The following is an 18,542-nucleotide window of genomic DNA, read 5'->3' as shown; positions in this document are numbered from 1 at the left end:
TTCAGAAGTGTATCTGATAGGCTTTTTTCATTCTGCAAGTAGAACTGACATGATTCTGAGACATTATTAATATATGTTCCTATTTTTAGATTTTTTTTCTGTACAGAGAATTATTTGGCTAGTTATCTCCAGAAGGATTACATATCACTTCTATGTTCATGATCTGCTGTGTCCAGAATACACTAAATTATTGTAGTATATAACAGAAATTCCTTAATTTTTATTTGTAATACTCAGAACATTTCTTGGGTTATATTATTCAGATTCAATGTATTTTCCCTTAAATGTGTGTCAAATATTTATATTCATGACATTTTTTTTTTGCCCATTTTCAATTGCTTTGAGCCTCTGTAGACCATTTCAAATAGTACCAATCTCAAAACTTTTGACTGACTTATCTTCCTTCTAATTTAATCCTTTATAGCCCAATCATACCTTAAGTATTTAGAAAGGTTCATGAAAGTAAAATCTCAAGAGGTTATGGTTTAAAGTAATGAAAATCTTCTTTGAATATGATACCTCATCCCTATTAGATCCCCTGAAAACCATTTGCTGTTTTCTGTCAACTGTGTTTTGCCTGAAAAGAAGAAAGTAATTACTATGAACAGGATTAGATTAGTTTGGGAAATATTTTCATGGCTCCCTATAAGTATTTTAGTCGACTTTGAAACTAGCTAAAATAAATTAGCTTTATTTCCTTCCTGATTTTGTAGCTTTCTTGCTCCCAGAGCGTTATAACATAGTGACTGGTGCTGCTTGCAAGCATATTGGATTTCATTGGGTGCCAGATCATAACATTCTTTTTTAACCATGTTACTTTCATAGATCATTTGCCTTACTGTAAAATCATTAAGGATATTCATTAAGCATGCCACTCTTTTGTAGGGGATCAATATTTCTAAAATAAAAGGCAGAGTTGTTTGCATTTAATTTCAGTCATGTTTTCTTTTAGGCTTTCAGTATTTTGTTTTTAATATGCCAGGGTAGCTCCTCATGTAATGAGATGGCACCTTGTGTAATGAGCTACTGTTTATTGTTATTCCTGGCAACAGACCATAGAAGGGCAAGGCCTGTTAAATACATGTGCATATATGAGCTGCTCCTTCAACCAGAAGAGAGGGCCTATTTGAGCACGGAAGGATAATATTTTGCCCTCTGTTTAGTCTCCAGACAGATTATCCTGGCTCCAGCCTTTGTCTAGAGGCCTGGATCTGCTATGCTTGGTGATTCTTTACCCCTGGAAGTTCACTGATATTTTCCAATCCTCACAAACTTAGAAGCACAAAGCAGGAAACATTTGCTTTGTATTATGCTAAATAAAATTTTAAAAAGTAGGACCAGATTTATAGCTCAACCCAATCCACCATGAGCTCAACCCAATCCAGCATGAACTCAACTTGCACCAGGCTAGAGCAGCACAGGGTTTTAGTCAAGCAACACATGTTTAGTCAACTAACCAATTCTTTGCTTTCACTTGAGTTACTTTTTCCAAGCATTATAGTTTGTCTTTAATTTGGGCAAGCTGGAGCATGAGTTTTTGTGTGTGTGTGTGTTTTGTTTTTTATTGAATACAACTTTAATTGATGAAACCTCAAAAATATTGAAAATAATCAAATTATTTTAAGTTACTTAGTAGATGACCATCTACTGATTACCTTAGATGAATGAGGAGCAATATTGGTAAATTAAAATGAGCAGGGCAGGGGGAACAAGAAGACCTATGAAGACATAACTCAAAATGAATTTAGGCAGAAAAGAAAATTGCATATACAAAATAGTAATCACTTGAATTGAGAAGGAAGAATATCCATGGGAAAACCACTATTTGTAGCATGAAAATTTTAAAATGTTATCCTGTATTTTGAATATTTGACAAAATGGTAAAGAATAAAATCTGATTACAGCTGTTTTTTGACCTGGTGAAAATAGAAACAAGAAAGAAAAGGGATTTTTGTTTTTTGTTCCAATAAATTTGACATTATGTAGGCTCAATGTATCTTAAATATACATGCCATTTAGTAAAAAAATCATATTATGACAGGTTATGGCATACTATGGGAGCATGGCATGTGAGTATTTAGCATGGATCTATGTATCATTTAGCCCTCCTACCAGTATGTCTCTCTCAGTGAAGACTTGGAATAGATAGTTTCTAAGATCTATTACAGATATACAATTCTATGACCATAATATTATTAGTATCTGTAAATATATGTCCAAACACAAATAATCAAGTCAGATTCTCAATGTGATGCCATCAAGGCTGCTTTCTGCATACAAGAATTATTACATTGCTTAAAAAAAAAAATCCCAGTGAAACCCTGAAATGAATACAACTTAATTTAGCTCATTCTACAAGTAAAACAAGCATATGCAACTGATACAACTTTCATACGTTTTCCCTCTAGACTTTCCCAACTAAGGAAAAAATAGCTTATTGGCTAATTTTGAACTATTGACTTTCGATCTACACACTATAATGTTGTTGATGACAGATGAGTCAATATAAAATTTAATATCTCTATACACGCTTATGAGAACTTCCTATTAGTTTCATTCAGCATCTTTCTGGGCTTAAAAAAATGTCAGATATATTGCATGGCATAGTATCCATCCTCTAGAAGTGTAACAAATGTATTTTTTTTAATTTATAACAATATATATTTAATTATAAATTATACACAAAGGTAAAACTAGGGTTATTAGAACATCCCACTTAATTAATGTTGAACAGTGTTACTGGTAGGCATTAAATAAGCGTGGCTAATATATGCAGTGGCTAAGTATGTGGAATTTGGCAAATAAGATAGGCATCTCATTGCCAGTAACTGAAAATGAGCTATAAACATTTTATCCCCCTTTCTTTTTTTAAATATAACATATCATGATATAAAATTATTTATTTTCATAGTAATTACTGAATGATATATAAAATTTATCATCCTATTTTTAAAAAAATTTTTTAAATTTTGAAAGATGTTCATATGGTTACTTTTCATATTGAAAAATGTATAAAGAATTTAATGTATCTGTAAGAATATATTTCTTAGAAAGTAACAAGGGATTTTATTGATTAAATAAGCAAAATGTAGGTAGATAATATCAATGTTAACAGTTGGGGAAACTGGAAGAGAGTTCTGTATTATTTTTGCAGCTTTTCTATAAATCTAAAGTTAATTCCAAAATGAAAACACTTATTTTTATATAAGTAAGTAAATAAATAAATACATAAAATGAAGGTAGACAAGGGAAATTTACCAACACTAGATATTAAAAAGAAATCAACAGCATTGTAATAGCCCTGTATAATAGCAGTCAACAAAAAGAAGTTCTTTATTTTAACAAATTAAATTATCATGACGTTAAAAACTGTTGCATGCAAAACATCTTCCTCAAATTCCCTAAAATAACTGTCGTTAATAACTGTCGTTAATGTTCTCTTGATAAATTTACTGTAAATGTAATACAGAGTTGTGGCAGATATTTTGGAACATGCAGAAATAAAACCAGAAGTCACCATAATCCTGCCATTCAAAGATAATACACGTTTTCTTGTTTAAGTCTTTTTGATATGCCTATATGTACATAGAAAGAAAATGGAAAAGTACACTATGTATTGTTTTGTGCCCTACTTTTGTGTGTTTATTTTCTAATTATAGAAATTAAGCATAAATGCATTTCATAATAGTTTTGTGTACTTTTCATTCCTTTTTGTACAGATTTAGATAATATATACAACATACAGTGCATTTTAACAAAAATTTGATCACATAATTGTGTTTTTCAGGCTTGTAATTTTTCATTATTACTACGTGGTTTATATTAATGTCTCTCTAACCCATGAACTCTAAATTCTATAAGGCACATACCAAGTCTCTTTTATTATCTTTGTAAACCAATGTCTCAGCATCAATCCTGGCATGGCTGTAAAATTAATACCTCTCCATAAGTCTAGATGTTAATTTCAATTCTTTCCCAGATATGTCACTAGATTTTCTATCACTGTGCTTTTTTGTTTGTTTGATTTGTGTTTGATGATAAAAATTCACTTTTTCTAATTCTTTTAAAATATAGTTTAGTGTTATAATTTAAAAGAGACTGCACCATGAGCTACATAGGTCATATCTTAACCTGATCTGTGTGCTCAGTGTTCTGTTACAAGTAGAATTACCAAGAGAATAAATTTGAGTAGTTGTGAAAACTAAGGCAAAATATTGTTTTTTTATTTAATGTCCTAAAAGAGTATTCAAGAGATACTACACTTGAAAATGAAACCATAGTTACCTCTACACCAATATTCTTCTCATTGGCCTCCTATTGTCAAGTTTCCTGTAGGAAGACGTTTGAGGCTGATCAGATCCTCCCACTGTGAATTTTAATTTTTCCTTCGTAATACTCATCACACTTGTAGTTACTTCGTAATCATTTGTGTTTCCCACTAGATTGTAATTAGAAGACAACAGAGATAACGTTAAGTTTTCTCACCCCTGTAAGCACTGCACCTACTATCTGCTTGTCACATAGTTATTTGTTAAGTTGAATTGAGCAGAACAGGTTTATCCTTGGGTAGTATGCTTGATCTTCTAGATCAGTACTTCATAGCCAAGAGAAAGTAATCATATAAATTTGCAAAATCAGTAGATGTAGAGAGATGAGATTATGGAATTATCAATACGTATCTTATAAATCTTCATATGAACCTACCATGACAGTGCCTAGAAGCACACAATTGAGGCTTAATAAGTATTTATTGAAGGATATATGGTGATTAAATAAATACAAATAAATAAATACTTGCTGTGTAGGTGAATGAGACAAGATGTCAATTATGAGACATTGTCCTTGTATTGAGTCCTTTTTGTCACTTGTTGGTTATAACCCAGATCAGATTACTTGAACAGATTTCCTCACATGGAAAATATAAATAATATTTGTGTCACTGGATAGTTCTGGACCTTTAATAAGATATACCTGTGAAAACACCTAGTAATATGCTTGGTACATAATGAACATGAGGTACATATTCTGAAGATTCTGGCCACCATAACAAATTCCACTCCTGGTGTGGATTAGAAAATTCAAGATATGTTTCCTAGGTTTTTTGTTTTCTTTTGTCTTGTAGAGGAAGCAAGTTGGACATTTTTTTTTTTTTTAGAGTATGTAATACCTAATATGAATGATCCCAATGAACTTTATAAAATAATATTATTCTTATTAAAATATTTAGGACATGCTTTAATTGCATCTTGTGAGGTTATTTTTATCTTACAAAAGCTTCTTTAAAAGTTTGCCTTGCAAAGATTTTTAATTTCATAAGATTATAGTAGAATGTGTTATTTCTAAGTAAAGATATTTCTTGATGTCTCTTTACTAGTAATTAAATTTCCTGCTTCAATCATCAATAATTCCGGAAACCTACTCATTGATTTATTCTATAGCAGTATGACTAATTAAAATATTGAATTTCAAGGTAGGAGGCAATATGCAGAGGTAATATTTGACTTTAATGGATTGTTTTATAATAAAAGTATATATTGCTTTAATGTCTTCTAAATATTTTTATGCTGTTATAAAAAATATGAATTATTGATATTTTACTATTAAACGGGATATATTTTTAAGAACTTGAAATTATCTGCCTTCTTTTACTATCAGACTTCTTTGAAGAGGTATGTGCTCACTTCTCCACTATCATTCACTGCTGTGTTACTGCATATTCTGATTCTTTTCCTAAACTTCCAATTGCTTCCTTTATCTTCTTCTTTTGGAATTCAAATTCTGTCATCACAAACATCAAGATCCTTGTTCTCTCCAGACATCAATGTCCTCCGGCAAGAAAGGGATTTTAAGGGCTTCCCTGGTGATGCAGTGATTGAAAGTCTACCTGCCGATGCAGGGGACACGGGTTCGTGCCCCAGTCCGGGAGGATCCCACATGCCACAGGAGCGGCTGGGCCCGTGAGCCATGGCCGCTGAGCCTGCGCGTCCGGAGCCTGTGCTCCGCAATGGGAGAGGCCACAACAGTGAGAGGCCCGCGTACAGCAAAAAAAAAAAAAAAAAAAAAAAAAAGAAAGGGGTTTTAAGATACTTACCAGAGCCACAAGTTTATGATTCCATTTTTTTTAAAGACCTTTTGTCTTATATCACCTTCTACACATATGTATTTACCAAGATTTATTCCTTGACTTTTCTCTCCTCTCCACTACACAAAAAGGAAATCTTATCAATCTCTGCTTCAAAATTCACCTCTAAAGAAACTCCTAAATCAGTACCTCCAGGCATAATGTTTGGCCATATTCTGTCTTCATTGAAACACTTCAACTTGCTGTGTCTCTGAAACTCTTCAGGAAACATAGTAGAAGAAACCCCATGAGAGTTCTCTCAGGGTTCTGAACATGTCTAGAATGTTGCCTGGCCCTTTGTAAGGGAATATAATGCAAATAAAATACAGAAGGCCCCTGTTCTTATAAAACATATGGTCTGGTTCTCACTCTCAGATCCAATTGGAAGAAGCTCCCTCTATCTTCTGTTCTCAAATTTCCTATAGGCATCTCTCGTCTGAGACACACCCATCCCTGTATTCCTTGCAGGGCATTTTACATACTAGGCATGCACGTAGCTTTTAGTAAATGAAATACATATCTAATTTTAGATATTATGTGAGATAGAAAAAGTTTAACCTGTCTGATCATGTAACAGCATAAAGGAAATTAGAAAAAGGGAAGGTCATATGTGTAGACTTAGATGATCATGATAGGACAGTAAGGAGTGAGGAAGGAGAAAGATGGACTACTGTGGGCAAGGAGTAACTTGTGTGTGGTTTCGGAGGAAGGTAGAGAAGAGAGCCAGATCTAGGAGTCTCCATTACTCCCAGCACACTTTCAAAAAATAAAGATTCGAATCGGATTTGTTAGGATTTGACATCGGTAACAGTTCCCAAGAGCAGAGAATAGTCCTAGGATACAAAAAGACAACAAAAAGCAAGTAACACTGAGAGATGTGTCAGGAGTAAGTCCTCAGGCACATGGCTGATACATGCTGAAGGATTTTAGCTCTTATGAAAGAGATTTTTTTTAACATCTTTATTAGAGTATAATTGCTTTATAATGGTGTGTTAGTTTCTGCTTTATAACATACTGTATCAGCTATGCATATACATATATCCCCATATCTCCTCTCTCTTGCGTCTCCCTCCCATCCTCCCTATCCTACCCCCTAGGTGGTCACAAAGCACTGAGCTGATCTCCCTGTGCTATGTGGCTGCTTCCCACAAGCTAGCTATTTTACATTTGGTAGTGTATATATATATTAATGCTACTCTCTCACTTCGTCCCAGCTTACCCTTCCCCCTCCCCATGACCTCAAGTCCATTCTCTACATCTGCATCTTTATTCCTATCCTGCCCCTAGGTTCTTCAGAAGCAATTTCTTTTTTATAGATTCCATATATATGTGTTAGCATACGGCATTTGTTTTTTTTTTCTTTCTGACTTACTTCACTCTGTATGACAGACTCTAGGTCCATCCACCTCACTACAAATAATTCAATTTTGTTTCCTTTTATGGCTGAGTAATATTCCATTTAATATATGTGCCACATCTTCTTTATCCATTCATCTGTCAATGGACACTTAGGTTGCTTCCATGTCCTGGCTATTGTAAATAGAGCTGCATGAGCATTGTGGTACATGACTCATTTTGAATTATGGTTTTCTCAGGGTATATGCCCAGTAGTGGGATTGCTGGGTAATATGGTATTTCTATTTTTAGTTTTTTAAGGACCCCCCATACTGTTCTCCATAGTGATTGTATCAATTTACATTCCCACTAACAGTGTAAGAGGGTTCCCTTTTCTCCACACCAAAACCAGACAGAGATGTCACAAAGAAAGAAAACTGCAGGCCAATAACACTGATGAACATAGATGCAAAAATCCTCAACAAAATACTAGCAAACAGAATCCAACAGCACATTAAAAGCATCATACACCATGATTAAGTGGCGTTTATCCCAGAAATGCAAGGATTCTTCAATATATGCAAATCAATCAATGTGATAAACCATATTAACAAATTGAAGAATAATGACCATTTGATCACCTCAATAGATGCAGAAAAAAGCTTTAGACAAAATTCAACACCGATTTATGATAAAAACCCTCCAGAAAGTAGGCATAGAAGGAGCCTACTTCAACATAACAGAGACCATATATGACAAACCCACAGCCAATATCGTTCTCAATGGTGAAATAATGAAAACATTTCCTCTAAGATCAGGAAGAAGACAATTTTGCCCATTCTCACCACTAGTATTCAATTTAGTTTTTGAAGTTTTAGCCACAGCAATCAGAGAAGAAAAAGGAATAAAAGGAATCCATCTCGGAAAAGAAGAAGTAAAGCTCTCACTCTTTGCAGATGACATGATACTATATATAAGGAACCCTAAAGATGCTACCAGAAAACTACTAGAGCTAATCAATGAATTTGGTACAGTAGCAGGACACAAAATTAATGCACAGAAATCTTTTGTATTCCTATACACTAATGATGAAAAATCTGAAAGAGAAATTAGGAAACACTCTCATTTACCATTGCAACAAAAAGAATAAAATACCTGGAAATAAACTTACCTAAGGAGACAAAAGACCTGTATGCAGAAAACTATAAGACACTGATGAAAGAGATTAAAAATGATACCAACAGATGGAGAGATATACCATGTTCTTGGATTGGAGGAGTCAACATTGTGATATTACTTATGGGCCCCAGTGATACTACGTATTCCTCTGTAACTTTCCTTCAGTGGAATGACTTAATGGGGATTTACCTTACTTACTGTCATAAAATAATTTGATTTTGTTGCCTACAATGAAATTTATACCCTTTGAACAGTACCTTGAGATAAGAAAGCACAGATCATTATGTAAAAAGTGGCAAGCAGTGAAGACCCTGCAAAATGTATAGTGATCTTCTAATTTGGTGAAGAAATTTTATAATTAATTTAATAACATACACTACAATATGTAAAGCAATTTTGCACAGCTATGTATAAAATTTTAATTTATTTTGGATAAATTTAAAGGTCTATACCTTTAGGTAGTAGAAAGAAACAGAAAATGTAAAAACACTTTAGTTTTAATTAACTTGTGAACACAGAAAAAAGAAAAGGGCTAATTTTTCTAATAAATGTAAGCCTCTATTCATGAAAGAAAAAATATTCATTCTACCACAATCTGGGAGTTATATGAAGAAAAGCATTTTATAAATATAAATTATGCTTATTTAAAAAATATTATGCAATTATATAAAACGTAAGTCGTGCTCTTATGTCTACTTCTGGTTCCAGGAAAACAGTCAATATATTATCTTACACATATTTCCAATCTCTTTAGTGCTTTTAAACTTCCAAGACAAAAGATTACTTAAAAGTGAAGACATATAAGAAGTGTGTATTTTTAAAATTACAAATGAAGATAACTGTCTTTTTCCTCAATACTCTAAATAAAAATGAAGTTAGACAAAAAAACAAAAATCCCCGTTTGCCGCTGGATATTTAATTAGATTGAGCAGCAGGACCTCTTAGCCTGATAAGACTCACAGTCATTTCCAGCTCTGAGTAGAAGAATTGTTTAAGGTTTATTAATTGCATAAACTACTCTTGTTGCTCTTTTTTTATCCTCTTTTAGCTTTACTCTCATATTGTCCAAAACATGCAAAGGTTTAGCTACATGTATCAGAATATAACTAAGTTTTCACAGTTAGCAGCCAAGTGGTTTATTCTGTTTCGGTTATCACAGAAGTCCAAGGAAAGTGAAAGTATTCAATTATGAATATGCATTAATAGGAAAAAACGATTATGATGAAATATGCATAATACTGGCTTTGGAGTCTGAAAGAGCAGGTTTGGAGGCCAAGATCTGCATATATTAACAGTGTGGCCTCTGATGAGCTCCTTAATTTCTTTAAACCTCAGTTTCCTTATGTGAAAAATAATCACACCTTAGGGCTGTTCTGAGGATTAAAAGATATAACATATGTAAATCACTTCCCACAATGTCTGGCTTAGAGTAGGCACTCAAAATTGTTAGATCTCTCTTCCACTGATGAATTAAGATAGTTGAGGTTTACATACTAATAGGTAACAATGGGTCTCATTTTGGTTTTTAAAATTGGTGTTTCAAAAGATGAGTAACTGATGGGAAAACCTAACCAACTCTAAAAATGCTGCCTGATAACGACATCTACACATCATAGATGTTTATCTACAATTCCTCTGTTATCCATGTGCTTTGCTTTCTCTCTTGTAGCTAGATTGACTCTCAGAGTAACTATCTAAAGACAAACCCTCTTCTTGGGCACCACACCTCAAGCACTCTTACCTAATAAAAGTCATTCTTTAAGTCTCCATTCTCTCTCTTAGATCATCAGTTTTTCTCCTACGTGCTGGATCATTCTTAAGTTTAAAAAGACTTCTCTTGGGCTTCCCTGGTGCCGCAGTGGTTGAGAGTCCACCTGCCGATGCAGGGGACACGGGTTCGTGCCCCGGTCCGGGAAGATCCCACATGCCGCGGAGTGGCCAGGCCCGTGGGCCATGGCCGCTGAGCCTGTGCATCCGGGGCCTGTGCTCCGCAATGGGAGAGGCCACAACAGTGAGAGGCCTGCATATCTCAAAAAAAAAAAAAAAAAAAAAAAGAAAGAAAAAAGACTTCTCTTGACCACAGTGGTGTACCTAGGGCTTCAGTAGAAGCAGTCTGCTCAGAGTGCAGGCAATATTAGATGATTATATGATGTTATATATAATATGTGTGTATGTGTGGTTAAAATTGTCATATGCATTACTTATCCTTTCACAAACCTTACATTTATGTGAAAGTTAATTTCTAAAACCCATGTATAGTCTTCAACCAACACATGAGAACTGGGGTATTCATTTTGAGGATTAATTAATAAGTGTTTGGAATTATTTGAGCTTGCTTCAGATGGAATTCATGTATTTCACCAAGGTACATGACAGTACAAAAAAAGGAAAAACATAACAGATAAATATATTTAAATTACTCCAGTGAATTATCTAAGAAAAGGAAAACAAATAGATGAAGGAAAGCTTCAGTAAGGCTTAGAAAATGATTTGTACATAGAATGATAGGATTGAAGTAACTCAAGTTCTATTTTCCATGTTTACAATCATTGTGTTCTCATTGCCCGCTTTGAATCTCCTATTTAAACACAGGAATATGTCACAGCCCTGAGGTTCTCCAGTCTTAAATTAAGAGCAGCCACCAAAATAAACAGGTATATATTTACTTAAGAAAGCAATTAAATAGAAAAATTATCTTATATATTAGATAAAAATGTATGGTCAAGCAAGAGGTCATTGTTTCTTTACAATTGTATGGATGATATTTTGTTCTCTTTTTAGCTAAGCAAAGTGTTTCAAACTTTACAAAGAAAGAACATCTTATCTTGTTAGGAGTGGATGAGTATGAATCTTCTGAAATTGTTTTACAAGATCTGCATGCAGAAAATACCTCTTGGGAATGTACTGAGGATATCAAACTACACATTTAAGCTCCTTCAGCTCTAGAAGAGTTCATTTACTCTTAGGCTTTTTAATTGATGAATTTTTGCAAGATTGTCAGACTATCCCAACAATTTCAACAGAAAATCTATTTTTATTTATAAGAGTCTTAAGAATGAGTTTAGTATCTTATCCATGAGATGACTATTTCATTCTTATCCATGTTTATTATCTGGCTTTTGAACATTTTGTCATTCTAAAACATTTTGCTAGCATGATCTCATTTATCATTTATTGCTTCTCTTATCTTTTTTGCTACTAGCAGGACACTCTCTGAATTGTGTATCTTTTCAAAGTAACACATGCTACATGAGGCAAAGTGCCAAATATCACTCCCCAGGTTACCCTCTCTCTCTTGAAATATTGATTTTCTTTTCTGAGGTTGATCCAAGAGTCTCATAATGTTGGTGGCTGTCTACTGATCTCCCCAATGAGGAGGAGGACCTCCATGGTTCCAGTCTTGTCAAGTAGTCATAGCTTTAAAAATTGGTGCATGCTGTCAGTAAAGAGAGATTAAATTGTAACCTCGCTGTTTCACACTTCACAGCTAATAACATGGCCATCTATTAAAAGTGCTCTTTCTTTGGAGGTGAATACTACTGTTTCTGCTAAAATATCACCTGTGTGTCATTCAAAAATCTTGTGATATAGAAAATTGCAGAAAATAATGATAGAATGTACAGGCAAAAAAATCTATGCAACTTTGTAACTAGAACACTAACAGCTTTAAACAATACGGAAGCAAGTTAGAGATACTACCACAGTTAAAAACACATTAAATTACTAATGACCTCCCCTTTAAAGCAATAATGATAGCTTGATGGGAAGTATGGAAGGAAAGGATTGTAATAACTGAGTTATTTAGACAAGGACGATGTACACAAATGTAGTGGACAACCCCAACAAACACATCTAGAATAGAGTATCTAGAATTAAAAAAAAAAAAGAATAGTGATGAATGGCATCGTCTGTAGCAGGTATGTCTCCACTATTTAGGACACTAAGCACTAGTAGTCTAATATGGGTATGGCTGTCCTCTTGGCAGGGCAAAATATGAATGCATTCGGCAAAATCACAAGGAAACAACAGGGTTTCATTCTTTAAGGGTTGAAACTGACAGTTTTCTCTGGTGAACCAGAGAAAGGTATGTAACTCTACCTTCTGATCCACGAATGTCCCTCAAAAGAGTTGTATTTTCAGGCATTATCACTATTTTGGGTAAGGAGACCATTATATGTATAAATATCAATTCTCAAAAACAGAAAAGGAAACAAATTTGTGAGAATTGAAATTTTAGATTTTTTATATTTCTGTGTTCACTTATTTAAACATTTTATATTCTCTTACATCAAGCTTATTATTTTCGATTTAAAGATGGCTATACATCTGGGTTATTTCCACATTTTAGTAAAAGAGAAAATGATCAGAATTATTAACAATAATTTTATACAAAATTAAATATGTATGATGTTTGAAATTATGGATCATTATAATGCTGATGTTTTCATTTACTTTTTTTCTTTTTGTCTTTTGATATTTGCAGTGTTCTCTTATAATGGAAAACAAAGATTTGGAAGGTCAGATTTGAATAATTGATAATCTTAATTGAGAAATTTTGTGGGCCAGTAACATGGTAATGAGCTGATCTGATTTGATTCTAAAGGTGACAACTACTTTACACAGTGTATATTATTGATAGTTATATTTTACAAATGAGAAACCTGAGGCTAAGGAACATTACGTAAATTCCTATGTTACAACTAGTCTAGTAAGTGGTAGCTCTGTGATTGGAATGCAAGCAGTTTTATTCAAACCTCATGCTTTTAGCAACATAACATATTAAAACATGGAACTAAATACTGATTCTGAGTATTAATAAAATACAGAAATATAGGAAGAGGTAAATGATCTAGAAAATGTCCACAAAGAGAAGATGACTACAGAAAATGGCTTGAAAGGAAGCAGAAAGTGCAATACCCTAGGCAGAGAATAAACTTAGAGACAAAATGTTGCATGGAGAACACAGGGAAAGAAAATATGTTATCTTTCCTCTGGAACAAATAGCAAGACCTTTGGTACCCTATGACCTTGGGATTCAGAATCGGCCTGACGCATGCACAGTCAGCGTGCTTGGAATGTGAATAGGGTAGGATGAAAGAGGATCAAAATTTTAACAATGTTAACAATCATATCTTAAGAGCTATGACCTACCTAAACTCAAAAAATTCAAATTAGAAGCTGATTTCATATTTCACAGTCACTAGTTAAGGTTTATATATAATCTGAAAAGAAAGTCAGATGTAGATACCACAGGACCTGGAATATTCTTATCAGACACGTATGTCAATTACTAAATCAATACTGTCTTATATTGTTTAATGATATTTTTAACAAATAAGCCCTATATTTTAAATATTCCTAGAAGAGTTAGGTAAAAGGTAAATATTTCAATATGGTGATATTTCATGGATATGTTTAGCTAGAGAAATTCACATAAAGATGTCCTTGTTAAATGTACTTAATAGTCAACATTTTTTACTTCTCCACTTCAACTATTAGCTTAATCTCACTAAAGAAATTTCTTCATGAAAAGGTATTAAGATAAACTGCAAGAGACAATAGTATATTTAGATTGATGACATAGTGAACAGCATAGAATATACATATCACCTTTTATAAGTTATACTACTAATTTAATAGCATCAAATCCATAAAAAATTAACTTCTGTTTTTGAATTCAATGATTTTAAAATGGATCTCAATTTCGGAAATATTAAAAGAAGAAAAGATGAAAATGAGAATCTTCGAAAGAGGAAATATATTAATTGTTAAAATGTTATTACTTCAAACAAGTCTACTTCAGTAATTTTATTAATATGAAAATTTCTATAAATCGGCAAAAGTTAATCAGCATATATTTAAATCACCATAATTCCATCATAAAGGAGGGGCATTTTGTTGAGTAGTCTTCTTTACACATGTTGTATACATAGAAGATAGTAACCATAGTTAGATAGCTAACCAGCTAGATGACAGCTAGCTAGCTAGCAAGATAAACTATTGATAGTGATCTCTTATCTGTTGCCTCAAAGTCTTCCTTCTATAAGTCTCTTCTGTGTCATAGAAGGCTGGAAGCCTTAAAGTTGTATTTCTCAGATTCCCTTGCTATCTAGGTTCTAATTAATATTGGCCAACAGAAGACTCTGGCATATAAGAAGACAGGAAGAGAAAAGCCATTTTGCTTCTTGCTCTAGTGGTGGTAGAGGCAGCAGCAGATGTCAGTGACTGAAAGAGACTGTGACCTCCAGCAGAGTTGGTTTTCCCAGCAGGAGCAGTGGGGGATAGACCTGAAGTGGCAGCAATTGTGCTTCCAGCAACTGGACCTGAGTACGGACTCCATGGACAGTGGCAAATTTTTGCTGCCTGAGTAACAACATTTTAGGTTTGTTGCTCTTCTATCCTTTCCAAGAATTTTGTAATTATTTCTTTTTGTATAAATTTCTCTCTGCTTGAAAGAAAAAGAAAGAAAGAAACAAAGAAAGGAAGGAAGGAAGGAAGAAAGGAAGGAAGGAGGGAGGGAAGGAGAGAGGGAGTAAAAAAGAAAAAAAATATTAACATATCATTATTGGAAGCCTTCTCCCCTTCTTCTCTTTCTTCTGTTTTTCTCTGTAGACTCCTGGGAATTTATGGTATTATCCAGAATTTGGTTGATGAGAAACAGATAATGCCAAGCTAAGTTAAAATGTTTTATGTTTTAAAACACTGAATGCAAAGCATATAAGAAAGAAAAATTAAAGGACCACTCAGGCACAGCATGATCAAAATGGAAGAGAAAAAAGAGAGGTAAGAAAGTCGTAAGAAAAAAGGGCAAGACAGGAATTTGGGGGAGAAAATGTGGAAGAAATATTGGGCACAACTCTGTTGATTTTTTATGTTTTTTGGCTTGAATTCTACTTTGATATCGATTCACAAAACTACTTTCTTATTGCCTCAATTTGCCTATTAAAAAAAATCTCTTTTAAAAATATTTAGTACTTATCACTGTCATGTTTCTTTTCTTTTCACTGGTGTATAACATATAGTTAGTTGACCTTTGACTTTGAGTCAAACTGAAATCTTGTTTTCTTCTAATAGGTAAGTTTGTTGACTCCATTAGTTGATAACACTGACATTTATTCTTTAATTTGTCAGCCTGTTATAATCATTATGCATATCATTTTATATTTGCTGAATTTGTTTAGTTTATTTTGCTTTAAAAAGATGTTTTGGTATTTTAAAAAGTTGGCATTTTTGTTCAAGTGGTTACCTTTGTGCTTTCATCATTTTTTTATCCACCTTTTAACACCTTCATAACTTTCTTTTCCTAACTAATTTGGCAGTTTTTAAGCAAATCCTTTAACACTCACCTACTGCTTAATCAATGGGTTAATTATTCGTTTCTCCTTTCTTCTTCCTATATTTTTATTTCATCTCTTGATTTTCTTTTTATTATTATTGTTTTTTTTTTTTTGCGGTACGCGGACCTCTCACTGTTGTGTCCTCTCCCGCTGCGGAGCACAGGCTCCGGACGCGCAGACTCAGCGCCCATGGCTCACAGGCCCAGCCGCTCTGCAGCATGTGGGATCTTCCCAGACCGGGGCACGAACCCGTGTCCCCTGCATCGGCAGGTGGACCCTCAACCACTGAGCCACCAGGGAAGCTCTCATCTCTTGATTTTTAGTCTATATTTCTTTGGTTTTCTACAATAGCAGAATATTCATCTTTAATGTATCACAGCCTAAATTTACATAATAATAGGATACTTCAAACAATATAAGAACCTTTTAGTGGTAAAACGTTTTTATACCCTACCCTCACCCCCACCAATTTGCTCTACCCAAAAATATATTTCTGCTATTTTATCTTAAATGGGTATTTATATTTTAAAGTAATTAAAGATAATCAAGAGTTGTTTTATATTTAACCAGATATTTTTCTTCTTTGATATTCATTATTTTTCAAACTTCATTACTTTCTCAAAAATGAGAAACATTTTTCAATTTACAGCATATATGGCATCTTTTTGTGTCATTGGGAATCTTCCTGGCTCTCCAGGCCCACCCCCCAGTTTTCTGCCCTCAGCAGCTCTACCTTGTTTTCCAGACCCCAGCCTTCCTAGAGCAGCTGCAGTGCACTCAATGAAGGGCTGAAGAGCCTTGGAGAGATTTCTTCCAAGTGCCTCCAGTTTGCGCTTGGTGAAAATCAAGTGCGCCCTATAAAAACTTTTCTAAGTTCTGTTTCCTGGTCTTCAGCTAAAATATGGTGGCAAGTATACAGGAGTTTGCTTGTAAACATGCTCAGAAATAGACTAAAAAAACTGCTAGAAAAGAGACTGTTTATGTAGCAACTGGTAAAATTAAGTAAACAGACTGGTTGATGTGAAAAAAAAAAATAGTCCACTCTCACTAAACACAACGCATTCTTTGATAATGAGTCTCAACTCCAGTAATTTACAGAGAGGTAGTAATTGAGTATATGGGAAAAAAATCTAGAAGAGTTGATATATGTATATGTATAACTGATTCACTTTGCTGTACACCTGAAACTAACACAACATTGTAAATCAACTATACTCCAATAAAATTTTTTTGAAAAAAGGGAAACAGGAATGAATTTTAATAATGACAAAGAAGAGAGCGGTATCAATTGAGGGTAGGTTGAGAAAAATGCATTTTCAGAAAAAAGATGCAAAAGCAAAGAATGAGGCCTTTGGGGGAGCAAGGTTAGTCTGACTTATGAGATCTTGTTGGTTAATAGTGGGGTTCAGGGAACAATGGAAGAAATATTTGCTGCAAACTTTTGCACCCCACCCCAACATATTTTATCAGAAACTCTTGGGGAGGGCATCCAGAAATCTGTGTTTGAAACAACACTTCGGGTGATTCTGATGCACAATCAAATATGGAGACCACAATTTAAAAAAAAAATTAAATGTTTAACTTTTAATGCAAAATAAACTTTTAATTGAAAATACAATGTAGAAAATTTGTGACTTCAAAGCATTTAGAGTTTAAGAGCCTTTAGGTACATGGGAAGTGCTGTTCTCCAATATTTTACAGCAAATCCCTAGGAAGTAACAAAAAGAAATTTCTATTGAATCTGCATATTTCTGTTCATATATCACGTAAAACTGACATAGAATAATTTTTCCATTTTGGGGAAAGACTTTTCTTTTCCTTGAAACTCTCAGAATGGAATTATGAAAATCCTATGTGATTTATAAAGACCAATGGCAATGCAACAGTCAAGAGACAGATTTAAGTGATAGTTTGTACAAAGACATACCCATTATTTCTTGCAATGAAAGACTAGAAGTCACAAAGATCCCTCACCACACACACAAACTCATAGTATACTTTGCTCTTTATGCTACAGCACTTTCCTCTGATGTAGTAAATGCTTTGAGAAATAAGGGCACTTGTTATTTTTCATTGTTGTTTATGGATGATTTTATTTGACCAAAATCTTGGGATCAGCCCTATTCCTAGCTGTCAACCTGTTGGAAAAACACAAAACAAAGCAAAAGAAAAGAAGTGTTTTATAAGCATGCAATATTTCCTATATTTAAAAAATTAATAGAATAGCCTGAAACATGAATTTGAAACATAGTATTCTTGGACCCTTATCCCTAAATCGATTTAATTGCAGTTATTAACTCATACCAAAGACAGTAATAGAGGGAAAACCTCTATTATGGTGGAGATGAATACATAGTTTCATAAGGAAATTTTGAATTTCTTTGATGGGAATTTCAGCATATTGTAGAAGACATTAAAAGATCATCATCTACAAAAGGATTTAGTTAGTGCAAAATGAGAAGGGAAAATAAATCTTAGAAACATCAAAATCTCATTCCTTGTTACCCAAGTTCTAATTTACTGTCCGCTGCAAAGAAATGTTTCTCTGCCCCATCTAAGTTCATTTACCA

This window comes from Delphinus delphis, chromosome 18, assembly GCF_949987515.2.
Source record: "Delphinus delphis chromosome 18, mDelDel1.2, whole genome shotgun sequence".
NCBI lineage: Eukaryota > Metazoa > Chordata > Mammalia > Artiodactyla > Delphinidae > Delphinus > Delphinus delphis.
The sequence above is the reverse complement of the archived record's forward strand: the minus strand, read 5'-3'. Positions refer to the sequence as shown.